Below are 17145 nucleotides of genomic sequence, written 5' to 3'. Positions count from 1 at the left end.
ATGGACTCTGCAGACTTTTAAAATTACACATTTACAGGCCTTGTTTGGCTGTTTTCAGGGATGGAAGAAGCAAACGTAAAAGTCGTATTATACCAGTTGTAGCTGGTTGACATGTGGCCTAATTGTAATACTTTGTATCCTGATTTATTCTAAATGAAAGATATCTTATAGTTACTGTAAGCTAATTTATATGCTGCTAGGATAAGTCGACCGATCGATTCGCTGATTTGATTTTGATTTGATTTTTTCATTGTTCAAAAATGGCAACCATTTCATGGATCCGGGATTCTCAAATGTGACCATTGTTCTTATTTTGTGGGTTTTGGTATGTTGGTCGGACAAAACAAGATAAATAGTGACACCCCCTTGTGCTGATGCAGACCAAATTATTACTCACTTGATTGAAAAAAGCTGATAACATGTTTTATGTGTAACATTGAAATTCAAATAAATGTAGCGGAAGAAAAAACAATATTTCATTGCAATTTTGTAGATCTGAGGTAAAAAGAAGCATACAAATTAAATATTCAAGTAAATTACAGATACCTAAAAGCTGGTATAACGTACAGTCAGGGGCGGACTGGGACTAAAAATCAGCCTGGGACTCTCGACCGGCCCACTTCGGTACCGCCGGGCCACCTCGGTACCGCAAGTAAATACCGCTAGTAAATTGTCAACTGAGGGGGTGCTAGTGACTTATCCGACCGGCCCACATCGTCCGACCGGCACTTCAGTACCGGCCCATCGGGATTCGTCCCGAACGTCCCGATGGCCAGTCCGCCACTGCGTACAGTACTAAATGTTACTTTCCACCACTGGCCTTTCTCTATGAAAATATTGTCTGTGTGTAAGAAAAGACACGTTCCCAAACCGTTGAATAGCAGAGAGTTGCCACCCACCACAATATAGAATATTTGAGCCTCACAGATTCTCTACACCTGCTGTTCTAAATCTTCCCTTAATGCTTAAATCCTGGCAATGCCATCCTTAGTTAAGAGTTTCTCTCTTCCCTTGGATTTCCTCTCCTTCAGAGTTGCCTCACCTGGAACCAATCTGTAACACAATCAAAGTGTCCTAACATGAAAGCTCAGTTCCTTCCTTTGATAGTCCTTTTCTCTCCACACTTGTTCTCTTCTCTTCTCTCTGGTAGCTCAAGCAGCCATGTCTGGAAAAAATTCTGCTTAAAATAGAGACTCAGTCACTAAGCATTATGCAAATGTCCTTGAAACAATTCACTGGTGCTCTGTCTTTTGCTTTTGCAGACAACAGAATGGACCCTTTGTCTAAAAATAAGCTGTGCCTAATTAAAAATAAGAGCCTGGCTTGTTGGAAATTGAGATCACTGTTACGAAGGCCTTGATAAAGTTGAGGTAATGGGAAAAAGTAACTTGCTATAGGCCATTTGAAAGTATCATTTAGTTCAATCTAATAGCTTTTAAAAGCAATTGTTCCAAATCATGCAAGAGCCAGTTTAAAAAAAGTGTGAAATGAGAAAAGGATTAGTGCAACATTACATTTTATTAAAACGAATTATTTGTCCTAATCGTTGCATTTCACTCATCCATCCACAGCACTGATTGCAGCTTCTGGATGAGTTGATGCTTACAGTTTGCACGCTGCGTGCTCATCAGTCATCCCTCTCAGATGCAGAGTGTGTCCAGGATCGCAGGGTGATTAAACTCTAATAGCAGCCTTTTGAGAAGTCCGGGGGGATTTACTCTTGAGTCAACATGCCAGACCCCATTTCCTCCTCACTCACTGCTGCCTCTCAACACCGCCCGGCTGCAGCCACAGAAGATCTCCACACGGAACTTGTATAGATTGAGAAAACCTTGGAGGTGACCCTGCATAAGGCCTTAGACATACACAGGGAACTTTGCCAATAAATGACCCAGTTCTCTCAAATATTACGTAACTAACTTATGCAATATCAACATTTGAAAGTGTCCCACCAAACGTGTATTATTTAGATGATTTTGTGAGATACATTCTACCAGATCCTGCTGGTAATCCAAAAGGAAATCACATGATTAAATGTAAACTACAGTTAAAATATTGATTAACCAATAAGTTGATCAACAAAACCAATTTAAAAAAATCGTAATTTCTTTAAAGTAAAAGAGGCCACATTCTTCAGCATCTTAAAATACAAAGATTTTCAGCTTTTTCGTGCTTTCATAATTTGAATGTGATTGGGAATGATGATTTGACCAAAAGAAAGTAACCTATGTAGACAAGCATTATTGTCATGTCAAATTGTAAAATGTTTGGTATCTGTATCATAACTATAGAAAGAGGTTATTTAGTAAAAGAACAAATAATTGCTATTTTTTTGGAAGGAGAAGAAAAGAAAAAGAAAAACCTTTAGGTAGGTTCAATAATGTATTTTCTAATATTTTATGGACCAAATTTATCGACAAAATGATAAGCAGATTAACTGATAATGACAGTTAATGCTAACAATAAGCACTCACAATGAATGTAGCTTTACAGATGCTGGAAGGACAGCATACACATTATTCATGAAGCAGATTATATTGTTACACCACTTACATGATCACATTTTCCCATCTTAAAAAGATTGGTCACTAATTGCAGACCCTATTTAATTATACATTTATATATTTGATTAACTTTTTAACTATAGACAAACACTTTTTAGGCCAATGTTGTGTAAGTTTAATAAACCATCTGATCAAGTGAGTTCATTTTATGCCAACTGTAAATTAATGAACGTATTTACAAGAACATTCTGTGTTTGATCTCGACTCAAGGTGGTGCTTTCCCAAGACGTCGTCAAACAGAACCGACTGCAGCCAGAGATAGAGACATTTGTCACACAGCTAACATTTCAGGATTCTTGTTTTGAAACTTCCCACGAACAACAACACAGAGTCCGTTATGCAGCGTCCAGTGGCTCAGTTGAGACAACGTATGCTGCTCCTCCATGTGACTTTAATTGAATGATTAGATGTAATTCAATAAGCAATCGAAGGGCAATGCGCGTGAGTTTGAGGCGTAAAGCAAAAGAGCACTGGTGAGTGGATCCTTTGTCCATGACCCTCCATCATCGCTGCTACCTTTCAGGCTGAATCACGCGGCATGATCGGCCTCCTGCCAGCACCCCTGTGTGGACCCTCCACTCTAATTGTTCAGGCCACCAATTTCAGGAACTACACAGTTTAAAGGTTTACTGCTCTGGCTGGCCATGTCTTGTGTTCGCCATGTGAGTCACTATCTTTAGAGTGGGATCAACAAGACAAAAACATTGCAATTATTTCATTTTTCTTAGCAGAATTTACATGAATTCCTTTGCTGAGATACATCAAGTTGTGGGCCAATTTCAGTCTAAAGTCATCATATCAAGCACGTGAACTTAACTGATTTCAACAACTGAGAGAAGAAGGCTTCAAATTCAGAAACATCGGTGACACAATTTTTTACGAATTGTGACACAACGTACCCAAGCTTGAAATATTACCCCTGCATGTGGACCCATTAGCCCCACATTCACACAGCTGTTTACTGTCAATCTGCCACAGCTCATGCAAATTTGGCAGGAAATGGCTGGCATTATAATAAAGAAAATGAAAATGGCCCATTCCATAGCTTTAAAGTGATGTAGTGAAATAGTTCCATAAATTACTTCAAGTCTGCTAATTCTCAGAATAAATCAAAGTCTCCAGATGAGTTGAAGTCTGTGAAATATGGCTCATTACTAAACCGAAAGGGACACGAGCCCTCAGTGGGATTAGAAAAGTCAAGACGATTTATAAAATATAGAAGAAAATGGTAGTCGCAAATCCAGGATTGTAGAAATGTCAGAAGATTCTCTACCATTTGAAGAGCTGAATTGTTAAAGAAATCTTGGCCAACGTGTGGGTAGACAAGTGTATTATCCAACATGTGTCTTCAATGCTTGGTCAGCCCACTAGCCAGCTGTCATATTGTTGAAGATAGACCTCTTGGATAGTTTTACAGTAATACCCTGCAGCACAAGAAGAAGAGCAGAGGCCCTATTCTCAAGTTATATGGTGTAAAGCTTTGGCACTATTATTGTTACATTCTCTTGGATACAATGATGACTACTGCAGCTGACTGAGATCACATCTTAACCCACAAATCACAGTTAAGTCAGCATCAGGCAGAGTGTGTGTGTGTGCGTGTGTGTGTGTGTGTGTGTGTGAGAGCATAGCAAAGCTGGGCTGTAATAGAAGCTCAAACACTAACATCATATCAATGACTCATACTCATTTGTGATATCTCACATATCCATTCCTTTGCTCATTAAGTGAGTTTTTTAAGGAAATAATATCTCCATTATTTATTTTACTATTAGTGAACTCTCGGTATCAACCCTCAGATGTTGTGTACATACTGATAATTAAAATAACTACTGCCTCGTGGTTGTATTCTTCCGCCAGCCAGTCAAGTTGCAGTTTACACCCATGCCATCACTTCAACATTCTATAATTCTATCCTATTAAACGTGTGTGAAATTGTCATATTATGTGTTTAAATTCTTAAAGGTGGGGTAGGTAAGTTTGAGAAACCGGCTCGAGATACACTTTTTGTTATATTCCATGGAATGCTCTTAACATCCCGATAGCAATGAATATCTTAAGTGCTTTGACAAAAAATCCATACAAAAATTTCATCTGTGGAAGCCGTAGTACTGTAAAAAGCACGACCAATCATTTTAGCCGGCCCGGCTAAAATAACTGGATGGCCTACCTGCCTGTCAGCCTTCCATCTGTGCACAAATGTATCTCGTGCCCTCATTGGTCATGTGCGCGTTCGTGTGTGTTGGAGGAGGGGCTCTGTGAGGAAGTGGCAGATTTTTTCCGGTTGTGTATTTTCAAATTCTAGCGCACTCGAGCTGGTTTCTCCAAAATTACCTACCCCACTTTTAAGTTTCTACCAAAAGAAACAAACAAAAGTTTTTTGAGGTCACAGTGACTTTGACCTTTTCCCACCAGTTGGCCTAATGAAACAATTAAAGAATAAAGAATATATACAAAATGGATAAATGAAGTCTAATGTGAAAGTTGTTGCTTTGATGAACACAGACATTGCAGCTTCTCCTCAACCCTTCCGTGGATGTATGTGTCTTTCTGCATTGTTTTGCAGAAACTTTAATGTTTACGTTCACTCTCATCGCTCTCATCAATGTAGTTGACTGCCACAACAGTGCTCTGATAAACCAAATGTACAGTACCTGTTCAGGACTAACCGTAAACAGCCAGAGGGCCCTTTTACAAACTGCCCTAATTTGCAGTTGTATGTCTTGAGCCTTCACACTATGCCCTTGGGTTCACCCCCTGACAAAACCCCAATTAACTTATTCTGGGAGATCAGTAAGTTCTCCTTGGATGTTTTTTTCCTACACAATCAAAACATGAACAAATAGAATGATCAAAGCAACAGAAGAGCAGAAGGTTGGACGATGTTGAAAGAGACAGTGAACGGATATGGCATTACGGAGATGGAGATATGGGCGAGGCAGTGAGATAACATTGTCCTGCGTGGTACTGCAGGGGTGAGTAGGACACGCAGCCATCTAAAAAGAGGACAAGGCAGTTGTTCAACAAGTGTTCTCTGAAATGTAGTGCGAGGAGCATGACTCTGATTATAGCGCCATGTGAATGAGCCTCTTTCTTGTCTCAATGAGGACATTCCTGACAATTAGGAGGATGAGTACAGCTTTGTTTGTCCCTCCGAGGCAACCTTGTCTGTTGGGTCACTGAGTACCTGGGAGTCCATGTGATCCATCTCTGTGAATCTCAGGTTAAGATGGGGTACTATTCACACAAGCGTAAATATTACAGAAATGACAGTTGAAGCTTTTATTTGTGATCATGTCAGTTAAAGACGATAAGCAGCAAAATAATATGAATGGAGTTGGGGGGCTTTATACACAGCTGCAGGGCCAACCGAAAAACAATGAACAGGAATGTAACTTGGTCAGGATTTCTTTATGATGTCGTGGTAATACCAAATCCAGACATTGCGATGGAGCGGCAGAGGAGACATAGATAGAAAATAAAAGTGGTTTAAGTGAGGGAGGGGTCTTTTATCAGAGATGATAAAGTAAAGAAGAAAAATAAGTTTTTGAGCAAAAGAAGGGTCTGGTGACCTCAAAGCTTCAGCTCCACTAAACTAGAAGTACATAAGGGATATGTTGACATCCTCGTGGATTCATCTTCTTATTATAGACACATGCATTTCCAAACATTTGGTCTACCTACGCTGTAAAATGTATTATCTCTTCGATTTACACACGGCATCTATTGCACGTCTGTCCGTTCTGGGAGAGGGAACCCTCCTCTGTTGCTCTGAGTTTCTCCCATTTTCCGCTTTAAACTGTGGGGTTTCCTTCTTTGGACGTTTTTCCTTGTACGATGTGAGGGTCTAAGGACAGAGGGTAGGGCTGCTCGATTATGGCAAAAATCATAATCACGATTATTTTTGTCAATAATTGATATCACGATTATTAAATACGATTATTCATTGACTTTGAAAACATCCATTTATTGAACTTTAAAACAAATAATAATTTGAACAGTATCTTTTTAACTGTTGATTACCCTGAACGTATAATTAAACTGAAAAACCAATACAAAAATAAATGATACATTTAAATAAATAATATCAAAATAATAAATACCAATAAACAAGATCAACAAATATTTTGGAGCGCACTTCCACAAGCTACTAAACATATATAAATATGATAAATAAAAATAAATTAGACTAAAATTAATTAGATCAAATATGTTGTAGTGCACTGTCACAACCTACCTAGATTATGTTGTTTTCGTAATTGTGGCAGGCCAAAATCTTAATTGCGATTAAAATACGATTAATTGCACAGCCCTAACAGAGGGTGTCGTATTGTCGTACTGATATTCTGTACAAACTGTGAAGTCCACTGAGACATATGTAACATTTGTGATATTGGGCTATATATAAATAAACATTGATTGATTGATTGAAGGGCAGATAATCCTGCAGAAGCACACCAAATGGTCTGGTTATCTTTGAACAATTAAAATCAGGCCCACATTTCCCGTTTAACCACGCTTCGGCCGAAAATATAGGAACGTTTCCAAATATTTTCCAAACATTCATGTTCTCCAGAGGATGAATCAATGACTTTGTAACTTGTCAACTAGATTTATGACCAAAGACTAAGCTCAATGACATTCCCATCTGACTGAGATGTACTTTGTGTTTTAGTGTTTATGAGGGGAAAACTGTCGTGATGCAGAGTTGGATGGAGGTATAGGTAACCTGGGGTGTGTCACGGTAACGATAACGATCGGGTCAAGATGCCCCTTGAACACATGCAGTCTGGTTGGGGAGGGAGGGGGGGGGGTTGGGTAAGTCACCCACAGTGTCCTCCTGTTCAACCTCCTTTAAAGTGAGCTCTCTATTGGATTAACATTGGCCTGAGGGTGAGAGTGGGTAGAGGTAACCTGAACAGAGGGTAAAGGGGGGTCAGCCAACTGTTTCAAGTGAAAGTGGAATTTGGGGCATCTGTGTTTGTTTGTAATTGGGTGTGTTTGGGGCTGACTGACATCCTGCAAAGCCTAAGGGGGAGGGCAGAGGTTAGCCAGCGTTGTCCCCGTTTACTCTGCGCTCAGGCCTGAATCTGCACATTGACTGTTGAACTCTGAGCATCTTTACTTCACAAATGTATCACCGTCAGGTTTGGTGGTAAAAGTGATTTTTTTAGACTCTGACCTGTGAAGCTGCATTTCTGCACCTCTCATCCCACGAGCGTTTTATCAGAGGCTGCTGGGTGCGATGATGTCAGCAGACCGTCGCTGGCAGACATTAAAGGAGCAAACAGGTTTCTGATGACAGCTCCTCTCAACGCCTCCTCGCACAGATTTGATTTTCAAGAGCTGGCCTCAAGTTTGCTGAGACATGCCATGTCTTCTCAGCTACTGGCAAAAAGAATGTGGACGCCATGCTGCCGGTGCAATATGCTAAAAACACATGACTGCAATTTGACCTCAGACACGTATGATTTTCAGCCAATATCAAAATATCTTATGTGTTTGGAAGCAAAACACTGACAACAGATCTCAAGATTTGCTGAAATATCAGTGTGTTGCAAACTCTGACACAGGATAGCACAGCGCTCCGGGAATCGGCCTCCTATGGCCCACCTCTGAATCTCCTGGGGTGAAAGGTTACTGCTGTGACAGTGCCGGCTCATCTGAGGGTCTCTCTTTACCCCAAAACCAAAACACCCGAAGGCAGAATGGTGGGCTTGTCAGGCCACCCCGGCCCGACTCCCCAGGATCCCGGCAGGGAGGCAGAGAAGCCAGGATCAGGGTTCCCCCCTGCACAAATACAGACGGGGTCGTGGGTCATCTGGGGAGCTCACACAAGGCTTTCATCCCAGAGAAGCTCATTTCAGGGGAATGTGGCTCTTTCCCCATCTAGATAGGAGTCCTCCCTGAGCCCTTGTGTGGCTGCGCTGAACCCTGGATCCATAGACATGTTCCCTCAGACCCGTTTGTTTGGTTTTGGAGCTGCGTCTCTGCGCACATCGCCTCTCCTGGTCCAGACACTGCTGTGGGAAGATCAGGCTGGGTCAGCACACACATGGTGTTCTGTTACAATCCAAACACTGGCTTAAACTGTATCAAACGGGAAGATAGGGGAGACCTGTGTAGACAAATAACTGCGGCGTATTTTTGGCTATTACCTTGCATGGTCTGCAAGTGACAGCTGATATGCATAGATTCCCATGCTATAAATAAAATGTCACCATTCCAACTTTAAGCAAACATGACTGATATATCGGGAGAAGGAGAAATTAGAGATCATGGTGGATAGTAATTCCCTGTGTATTTGTTTGGGTCCAAGCTTTCAGAAACCCAAGTCAAATGTAATAACACAATGCAAGTCGTGTTACCTCTAATTAAATGATCACAGCCATTTTCCCTGCTGAAATGCTGTATGGACATGAACACCAGATACATACTTTTGTTAGGCCGAGATATCCCAGAGAGGTCTTGCATATAGTCTGCATTTGATTTAATTATGATCTGAACGTTTGTAGGGGAATCAGTCCTCTAGGTTATTTGGCTCTATAATTTTAAAATGTCAGCATGTTCGAGAGGTGAATTAGGGCTCGAGTAAACAATAAACATTAGTACACGGATATGCAACAAGTGCTATTTTCAGACGGAGAGCATTTGACTCGCATTAGGCTGGACTTGACTTTGATTCTTTGATCGCTCAGAAGATGCCCTGCTGCAGCTGGAGACCACTTTGATTTGATCTACAAATGGTTTACAATCATATTTGACTAACAACAAGTTGAAGAACATATTATCAGCACTATGAGGAAGATGTTAGAATACAACATTTTCTGGAGTAAAGTTGTAAAACTGTGGAGTGGGATTCTTCGCTGCTTTTCATGATGATTCAGCGACAAAGCACATCTGGCCTTTTACAATGACATGAAAGATCAAAATCAAAATTGCAGGATATTAGTGAAATCTTTTCAGAGTGTTCTGCACATGGAACAATGTTATGTCTGCAATCAATTTGCACAAAGAGGCTCGTTATCTTCATTAACTCCTGTGTTCGTTTGCTCATGTCTTCTATCTGTCATCAACTAGTGCTCAATATAAAGACATTTAAGGCCGCCGCAGAGATGTTTATTCTTTTTGAATACATTACTATTGTGTGTGTGTGTGTGTGTGTATGTGTGTGTGTGTGTGTGTGTGTGTGTGTGTGTGTGTGTGTGTGTGTGTGTGTGTGCGTGTGCGTGTGTGTGTGATCTCGTGATATTTGCAGCATGTGTCCACAAGTGTTCAGCCTCATCCTCTGAAGTCTTCCATATGTCCCATGTTTGAACAATCGTGGGTGCTGCTTACATTTTTCGTTATTAAAGCGAGGCACCTCCATGAATATGTTAACACTGCAGAGCGATAACTATATTCCACATTCAAGCTTCCACATGTAGAACGTTTGATCTATTTTCTGCACAATCCCATTGAAATATTTATTAATTAAGTGATCTTTTTGAGATGATATAAGCTTTGATTTTAATTACTTTAAAAAATCGAAATCTTTAATGTATTATATTTTGCACAATGCATGTAGATTAACAGTATATTTCAGTTTGGGAACAACAATGTTGAAGTTTTTATTATTATTTGAATAAGTTATAGTAGTAATAATAGTCAGAATGGAAGAAATGATTTTTCATTATAAAATAAGATTAGATGGACCTTAATAATCCATTATTCTACAGATTTTCTTTTAGAGTTAAAGTTTGAATATCTTATTTGCTATTTAACTTCGCAGTCTACAAAGTAAAATCTTGAAATTGCTGGCTTTGTTCAAGAAACAGCTTCAAGGAATGAATGTTTAACCTTTTGAAAAACAACTGAAATAATCGATTGTCCAACAGTTATCGATTAATTCAATCAACTCATCGTCAATTCAGCTCCAAATAACCTCCAGTAATGCAGAGATAAAATGGTTCATTATCAAGTTAAGAGAGTAAACAGCAAATCTTTATCAAAAAAACCATAATGATTATAGAACTTCTATTTATTTATCTTTATTTAGTTATCAACTAATTTAAGATTTGTTTATTGATTGTGGTAGTGAAATGTCAGAAAATAGATCAAAATGTGTATCATATTTAGAGACCAGGGTAATGTCACTAGTGAAAGTTAGGCAGTTTCGGTCACTTTACTAATCAAATAATCCTTTTAACTTGTAATATGAATTATAATATCCTTAACCCTAAATCTTTCTGCAGAACAAATCTCAACAGTTGTTAACTTACAGAGTAAAGTCTTTAAGAAGATCAACCACCTATCTGTCGATTTATTTTTTCAAATGGCTGTTTATTAATTCTGCAACTAAAATGTGAGAAAATAGGAAAAATGTCTCATTAAAATCCCAAAAAGCAAAGTAAAGTACAGCTTGTTTTGTCTGACCAAAAATATTTCCAAAAACCTGAAGAATAAGACACGGAAAAACAGACAATTAGAAAAAATAGAAGCTGGAGCTAGAGAAATTTGAGTCTATTTGCTTGAAAAGATTACTAAACTGATTGATTATTCACTGACATTTTGGATTTATGAATTGACGAATGGTTTCAACTCTAGTATGATATAAAGTATATTACAACAAATATATAAATATCCTTTGCTTGGGAATAAAAAGGTAAGATAAAGTATATTATTATTTCCACATCTTTCCTCCTGTGCATTTGTATTAACTTTATGTGTGTAGTGTGTCAGCGGTGGCACTGATGATGGATGGAGGTGTGCTCCTGTGTGTCTCCGGCTCATGGGTTAACAGTGAAGGGCTAGACCAGATATAGAGCTGAGAGATGAAGGCAGCACAGCATCCCCTCTGTCTGCCCCTGCTTGGTCCTGTTTATTGAATTATAGATCAGTACAACCGCTGCCTCTTTTTTCTCTCCCCTCATCTCTGCTTAATTTGATCAGAGAATCTGCTGATGCAGTGTGTGCCCAGCTCATGTGAAACCAATTTAGAGCTACACATCAAAATCTGGTGTCTCTTTTACTCTCTCTCTCTCTCACACACAGAGACACACACATGCACATAAGAGATACAAAGATCCTCTTCTTATGATAATCTGTATTCATTTAGCTGGGGAACGCCATCTGATGTCCACAGGTAAAATAAAGCGAGAGATTTCTGAATTTCATCCAAACACCAAAGCAGAAATGTGGCAATGACGGAGAGTAGAGCCATGTTTATGAAAAATGTATCTGGCTTGAAGGGTTGTGTATTTACATCGCATGCAGATAAATATTGTGGAAACATCACCAAGACACAGTGTTCTGTTGCCATGGTAATTTCATCTTATTTCCATCAGAACATTTACTTTTGCCTGTGTTTAAGTGTTAAGTTACAGAAATAAAAAGCGCAATAAATCCAGAGCTCCACACTCACAGTCTGTAACGACAGTCACACCGCTCTGCTAGTGGAGCCTCGCAGCGGCAAAACTGTGGCGCGCTTATGGCGCATTTCCACTACAGCGCGGAGCGCGGTTTAAGCATGCCGTTTTTGGTTGCGTTTCCACTAGGCGTAGTTCCGGCTAGCGGGTACTTTTTCACAGTTTTGTCCAAAATCGAGGTTCTTTCCAGGCCAACAACCGGGCTGAGTATGCTAAACTAGTGAGAGAATCGCTGGCAACTACAACAAAATGAACATATTTTACCGTGATTTAATTGTAATACACGTTTCAAAATTACGCCGAAGTAACAACATACCGATACCGGTTAGTAAAAACCATTAATTAATGCTTTGACAAGTCTGCAGACAGACGGCAGGCGAAAAACCTTTTAAAATGCATGTTTTCTGAATGGAGATTGGCTAAGCTAACGCAGTATATGCTCCGACCGTCCACACTCACAACAACGGCCTATACAAACATAAATAAACCAGCGACTGTATTCACCATGACACAGGCAGTCTGTGGTTTGTACTTGTTTAACTTTTGTCTAGTTTCTGAACAGATATGAGGAGCTGTAAGCTCTGAGTGCTAACAGCTAACGGCTGATGTTGGTTTTGTGTTTCGCATTGAAGATGACGTCACGGCTCCGCCTACACTGCGTTACTATAGTTACTACCCCAGTTCCTAAACTGTAATGGAAATGCAGCATAAAGTGAGCCTGGCCTACCAAGGCCTAACTATACCGTAGTACTAAGCCGTGCAGTGGAAATGCGCCATTAGACTGTCGGTGCGCCGCATTTGCGCTTCAGATGAGGCTCCCTCCACAAAATGAAGAACCCTCAGCAAGATGAGGCCCCCTCAGCAAGATGAGGCCCCCTCCGCGAGGTGAGGCCCCCTCCGCGAGGTGAGGCCCCCTCCGCGAGGTGAGGCCCCCTCCGCGAGGTGAGGCCCCACGCAGTCTGCGTGATCGGCCTGTAGGGAGGGGCGGCCCTGAATGACCCCTTTCAATAAAGTACAGAAGTATAGAGTGGTGCAGTGACGAGTCCTAAAACCCGGAAGTGAGTTAGCATTTTACCACTACCGGTTCCCTCGTCTCAGAGTCAATGGGATTTCTCCATAGGATTTGGGAAAATAGGTCTGTGGTTGACACAGATTTAAGAGACGGATCACGTTTTGTTCTACGACATTAAATACATCGGCAGTGACCCCACTGGGGATATTTGAAGAGTTTACGTGTCTGAAAAACGATGCTTGTTAACAAGTGGCTGAATAGGACTACAGAAGTTGTCGAGGACGTTGTACGTCATTACGCCGAACACGTAAACACTCCCGCTAAGTTTGTTTGCCCTGTTCTGCTTGAGAGCAAGTACCTGCGCTCTTGCAAACTGTTAAAGGAAACGCTTCAACTTGTACAATTTTTAATCTGTATTTTTTAATATCGATCTTAAATTGGCGTGACGTTGAAGTCGTGCGACCCTGCTGTACTCGGCTGTAGTTCGTTTATAGCATAACGTTATCATTTTGCTTCTGGCGATTATATTTATGATTTGAAAATTATAAAAGTAGGGTAGACATGTGGAGATTATCCGTCTGAACAAAACGTGTATTTATCAAACAGGTTTGTTTTCCACAGACCTTATTTCCAAAATCCTATGGGGAAATCCCATTGCTTTTTTGTCGAGGGAACCCATGCGCAGTTTACTTCCGGGTAAATACGTCATCCCTGCACCACTCTATTATCAGGTAAATGTACTTCAAGTATCAGAGTAACAGTACTTTTCACAGAATAATATATTTAAAGTATTGGAGTTTGTAAAAACATGTAAACATTTACTTGAAATACTGTGTGATTAGTAAAGTACATGCAAGTACATATTGCTGGTGGACATAGATACTGTACATTTTTCTACCTCGAAACAAAATCTAAAACAATTCACTACCCAGAGTTGTAAAAGCCTGTCTAACTGTGCAGTTCTTCAGCTTTTAATAAGCCTTCAAACCCACAGATGCATAAAGAAAATGTCCCTCCTGGATCATATTTCTTTGTCTCACTGTTACTTAAAACAACACGCCCCCCACAAATGCAGCATTATTAACACAGGGCTGTTTTCTATCTTATGGGAAAAAAACAAATACAGCGTCAAAAACTGATTCAATGTATGGACTCTGAAAATATCCTTTAACATAACAGACACAGGAGACGGAGAAAGAGAGAAGGGACAGTACAGCAGGAATCAGCATGCAAAGAGGACCAGAGCAGTAACGACATCCCAAAATAGACTTTGGGACAAATGAAAGCGAGGGATCTGATCTGCAGCCGGGACGTGAGGAGACGCAACTGGTTTATGAATGCCCAACATTCCTCTAATACTATAAAATTCCAGGCTAGGAGTGAAACTTGGCATTACAGGAAAAAGGTTCAAGTCCAACTCAAGTTTCAGCTGCTCTTAGGGCTGTGACGTGTTCCTGCTGAATGACGTGACCATTTAATTGAAATCTTACATGGATAAAGTCTTTGATCATAATAGTTTGTTTACATTTATGTCTTGTTTTCCACTGGTACAAAAAGATATAGATGTAGGCTACTCAAATACTGTCCTTTGTTCCCCAAATGTATGCTTTTGTATACATCAACCTCACCACACCTCAAGGGGAAATATTGCACTTTTACTCAAACAGTAATCTCACAACAGTTACTTTGCAGATAGTCGGAACAGAATACATTTAGAATAAATTATCAAATATTCATGAAAGTTAAGCTACCCTGCAGTATACAAAGTAATTACAATAAGCTCTCCCATAGCAGCTGCAACAGTACGCATGAATAATTTAAAATTAAAAACCACTCTGTATATCCTTTACTTTTTGATACTGATACTTAAGAACTTTTTTCTAAGTTACATTTTGAAATGAATCCTTTACTTGTAACAGAGTATTTCTACACTGTGGTATCAGTATTTTGGCTGAAGTAAAAGATCTGGGTACATCTTCCAACAGTACTGTTCTGACAAAAATGCCACATCAACATATCCGAACATAGCAAATGTTCCCATAGGTTACGTGTTTCCCATCTCCCATGCCTGGCCTTTCCCACAGACTAACTGAACAAGGCATGGCTGAGATACAAAGTCTAACCTAGAGCACTTTCTCCAGCCCATTACCCTCTCCGCCACGCCTCTTATAGAGAGACCGAACGCCGGAGGAGGTTCAGGGTCTCTGTTGCTGATACACACGAGGCCGGTGCCAATATAAACCCCGGAGGCTCCGAGCTGCCCGTCCTCTCAGCAGCCAATACCTGGACACGGATCCTGCTGGAAGTTAAATAGACAAGCCGTCATTAACGGGAAACCTTTTAGCGAGAATGCCACGCATGAGTGATGTATATCTGTGACAGCTGAGACTTTAGCCTGTAGCAGTGGAGTGGTTTATATTAAGGGAGGCCTGCATGTAGTATATGCTGCGCTCAGAGCACAAGTCTGTCATTACTGATTCTTTAGCTGTGTGACAACCGTTGACTTTTTCTTTAACGTGACACTTTATCTCAAAATGCTTTTCCTGCAGGATTGTTAACTTTTGAGGAGGAAATAAAAGCAAAAAAATAAATGCAAATTTGAAGGCAAATGTTCTCATAAATGCTTGTGCAAAGTATGGTCTACTGAAATGTCCTGTGCACTAATGTTAGCTAAATGAAGTATAACTACATCTCATCATTTCTATACCAATTGTTGGATGAAATTTGGAAAGCTGATTTTTTTTGTGCTCAAATAAAAATCTGAATAAATCTAACAGAGGGATTATTTATAAATCAAGGCAACATCAATTTGTTTTTTGTGAAAACTAATAGATATTTGTACTTAAGTCCTTGTACAAATACACAGATTAAACTAACAAAGAGAGAAACATGTCTTAGTTTTTTGTGTCAATCACAAATAAATAATGATAATGAAGTGAAGATAATAAAGTCAAAGTCAAAAAAGCTAAACTTATCTACACAGAAAGAATGCATAAATAATGAAAAATGTGTTAATTTAGACTAAAATAAACATCAGCAATAAGAGCAAAAACACCAAGAATAAATAAAAACAGCTCCTCATATTAAAAAAAAACATAAAATAGGCCTATATCTCAGCCAAAATTAGACTCATTACGTTACACTGGAAAAAGCTCTTAGGAGACATTTTCTAATAAACCAATGAAGAATAGTTGTAAATCTCGTTAATGAATACCTGCGCAGCGAGAGAGGTGCCGGTGGAGAACGAGACTTCACCATACATGCACGAGGCCCAAACCAGTAAATTGTTTATTCAATTTGTATTTATAACTGAGCAATTTTATTTTATTTGATCTCATTTGAACTTAATAGCTGCTTAAAGACGTTTGCTTTTTGGAAAGTGAAACAAAACGCATCTTAAAATAGAGCTTTGATTTTTCAAAGTTATATTTTATTTTAAGAATTCTGGGTTATGTTGGATTGCATATGTGGCCGATACAATGTTGTGTAACAGAGACAAGACACGAGTTATGTCTCGAGTCATAATTAATGAGTTAATTATACCGGAAGATAAGAACGGGAGAGAGGGAGAGGGAGAGAAAGAGAGAGAGCGTGGGCGGAGTGAAATGTCCGCCTGGATACTCAATTAAACTAGGCCTGAGAGCCGCAGTTAAGAAAGTTAAGAAATATTTCGTTTCAACCATTTATAATATAAGTCAGGCAATTTAAAAAGAATACTGATAACAATAATTAACGTGGTGCTTAATTATTTAGATGCAATAATAATGAACTGTATTTAACACGGTGTTAATCAGAAATGTATATAACTAAACTAATAATAAAGCATGTATAATGTCAGAATTATGATATATTTTCCAAATTTTTCGTCATTTATGAACCTCGAAAATGGCTTCAAGAGAAAATGTATTACGGACTTGACTTGAGGTTATTTGTCCAATTCACCTTTCGACAGGCATAAAGATCTCTTGTTTCCTAAAATGGCTTTAATTCAGATATTTATGCATGCCAAGAAACAGCAAAGTGCTGGCGCGAAGTCGTTTTACCAAATTGTGAAAGTGCACGAAGCGAAATACCTTAATGAGCATCATAGACCTAATGGATTATAATTAATTTAATATTAAGAAGTGGGCAATTTCTTAGATTGCACGGCTCAAAGTTGTTT

The sequence above is a fragment of the Trematomus bernacchii genome, unplaced genomic scaffold, assembly GCF_902827165.1.
Source record: "Trematomus bernacchii unplaced genomic scaffold, fTreBer1.1, whole genome shotgun sequence".
NCBI classification, from domain to species: Eukaryota; Metazoa; Chordata; class Actinopteri; order Perciformes; family Nototheniidae; genus Trematomus; species Trematomus bernacchii.
Note: the sequence above shows the minus strand (reverse complement) of the source record.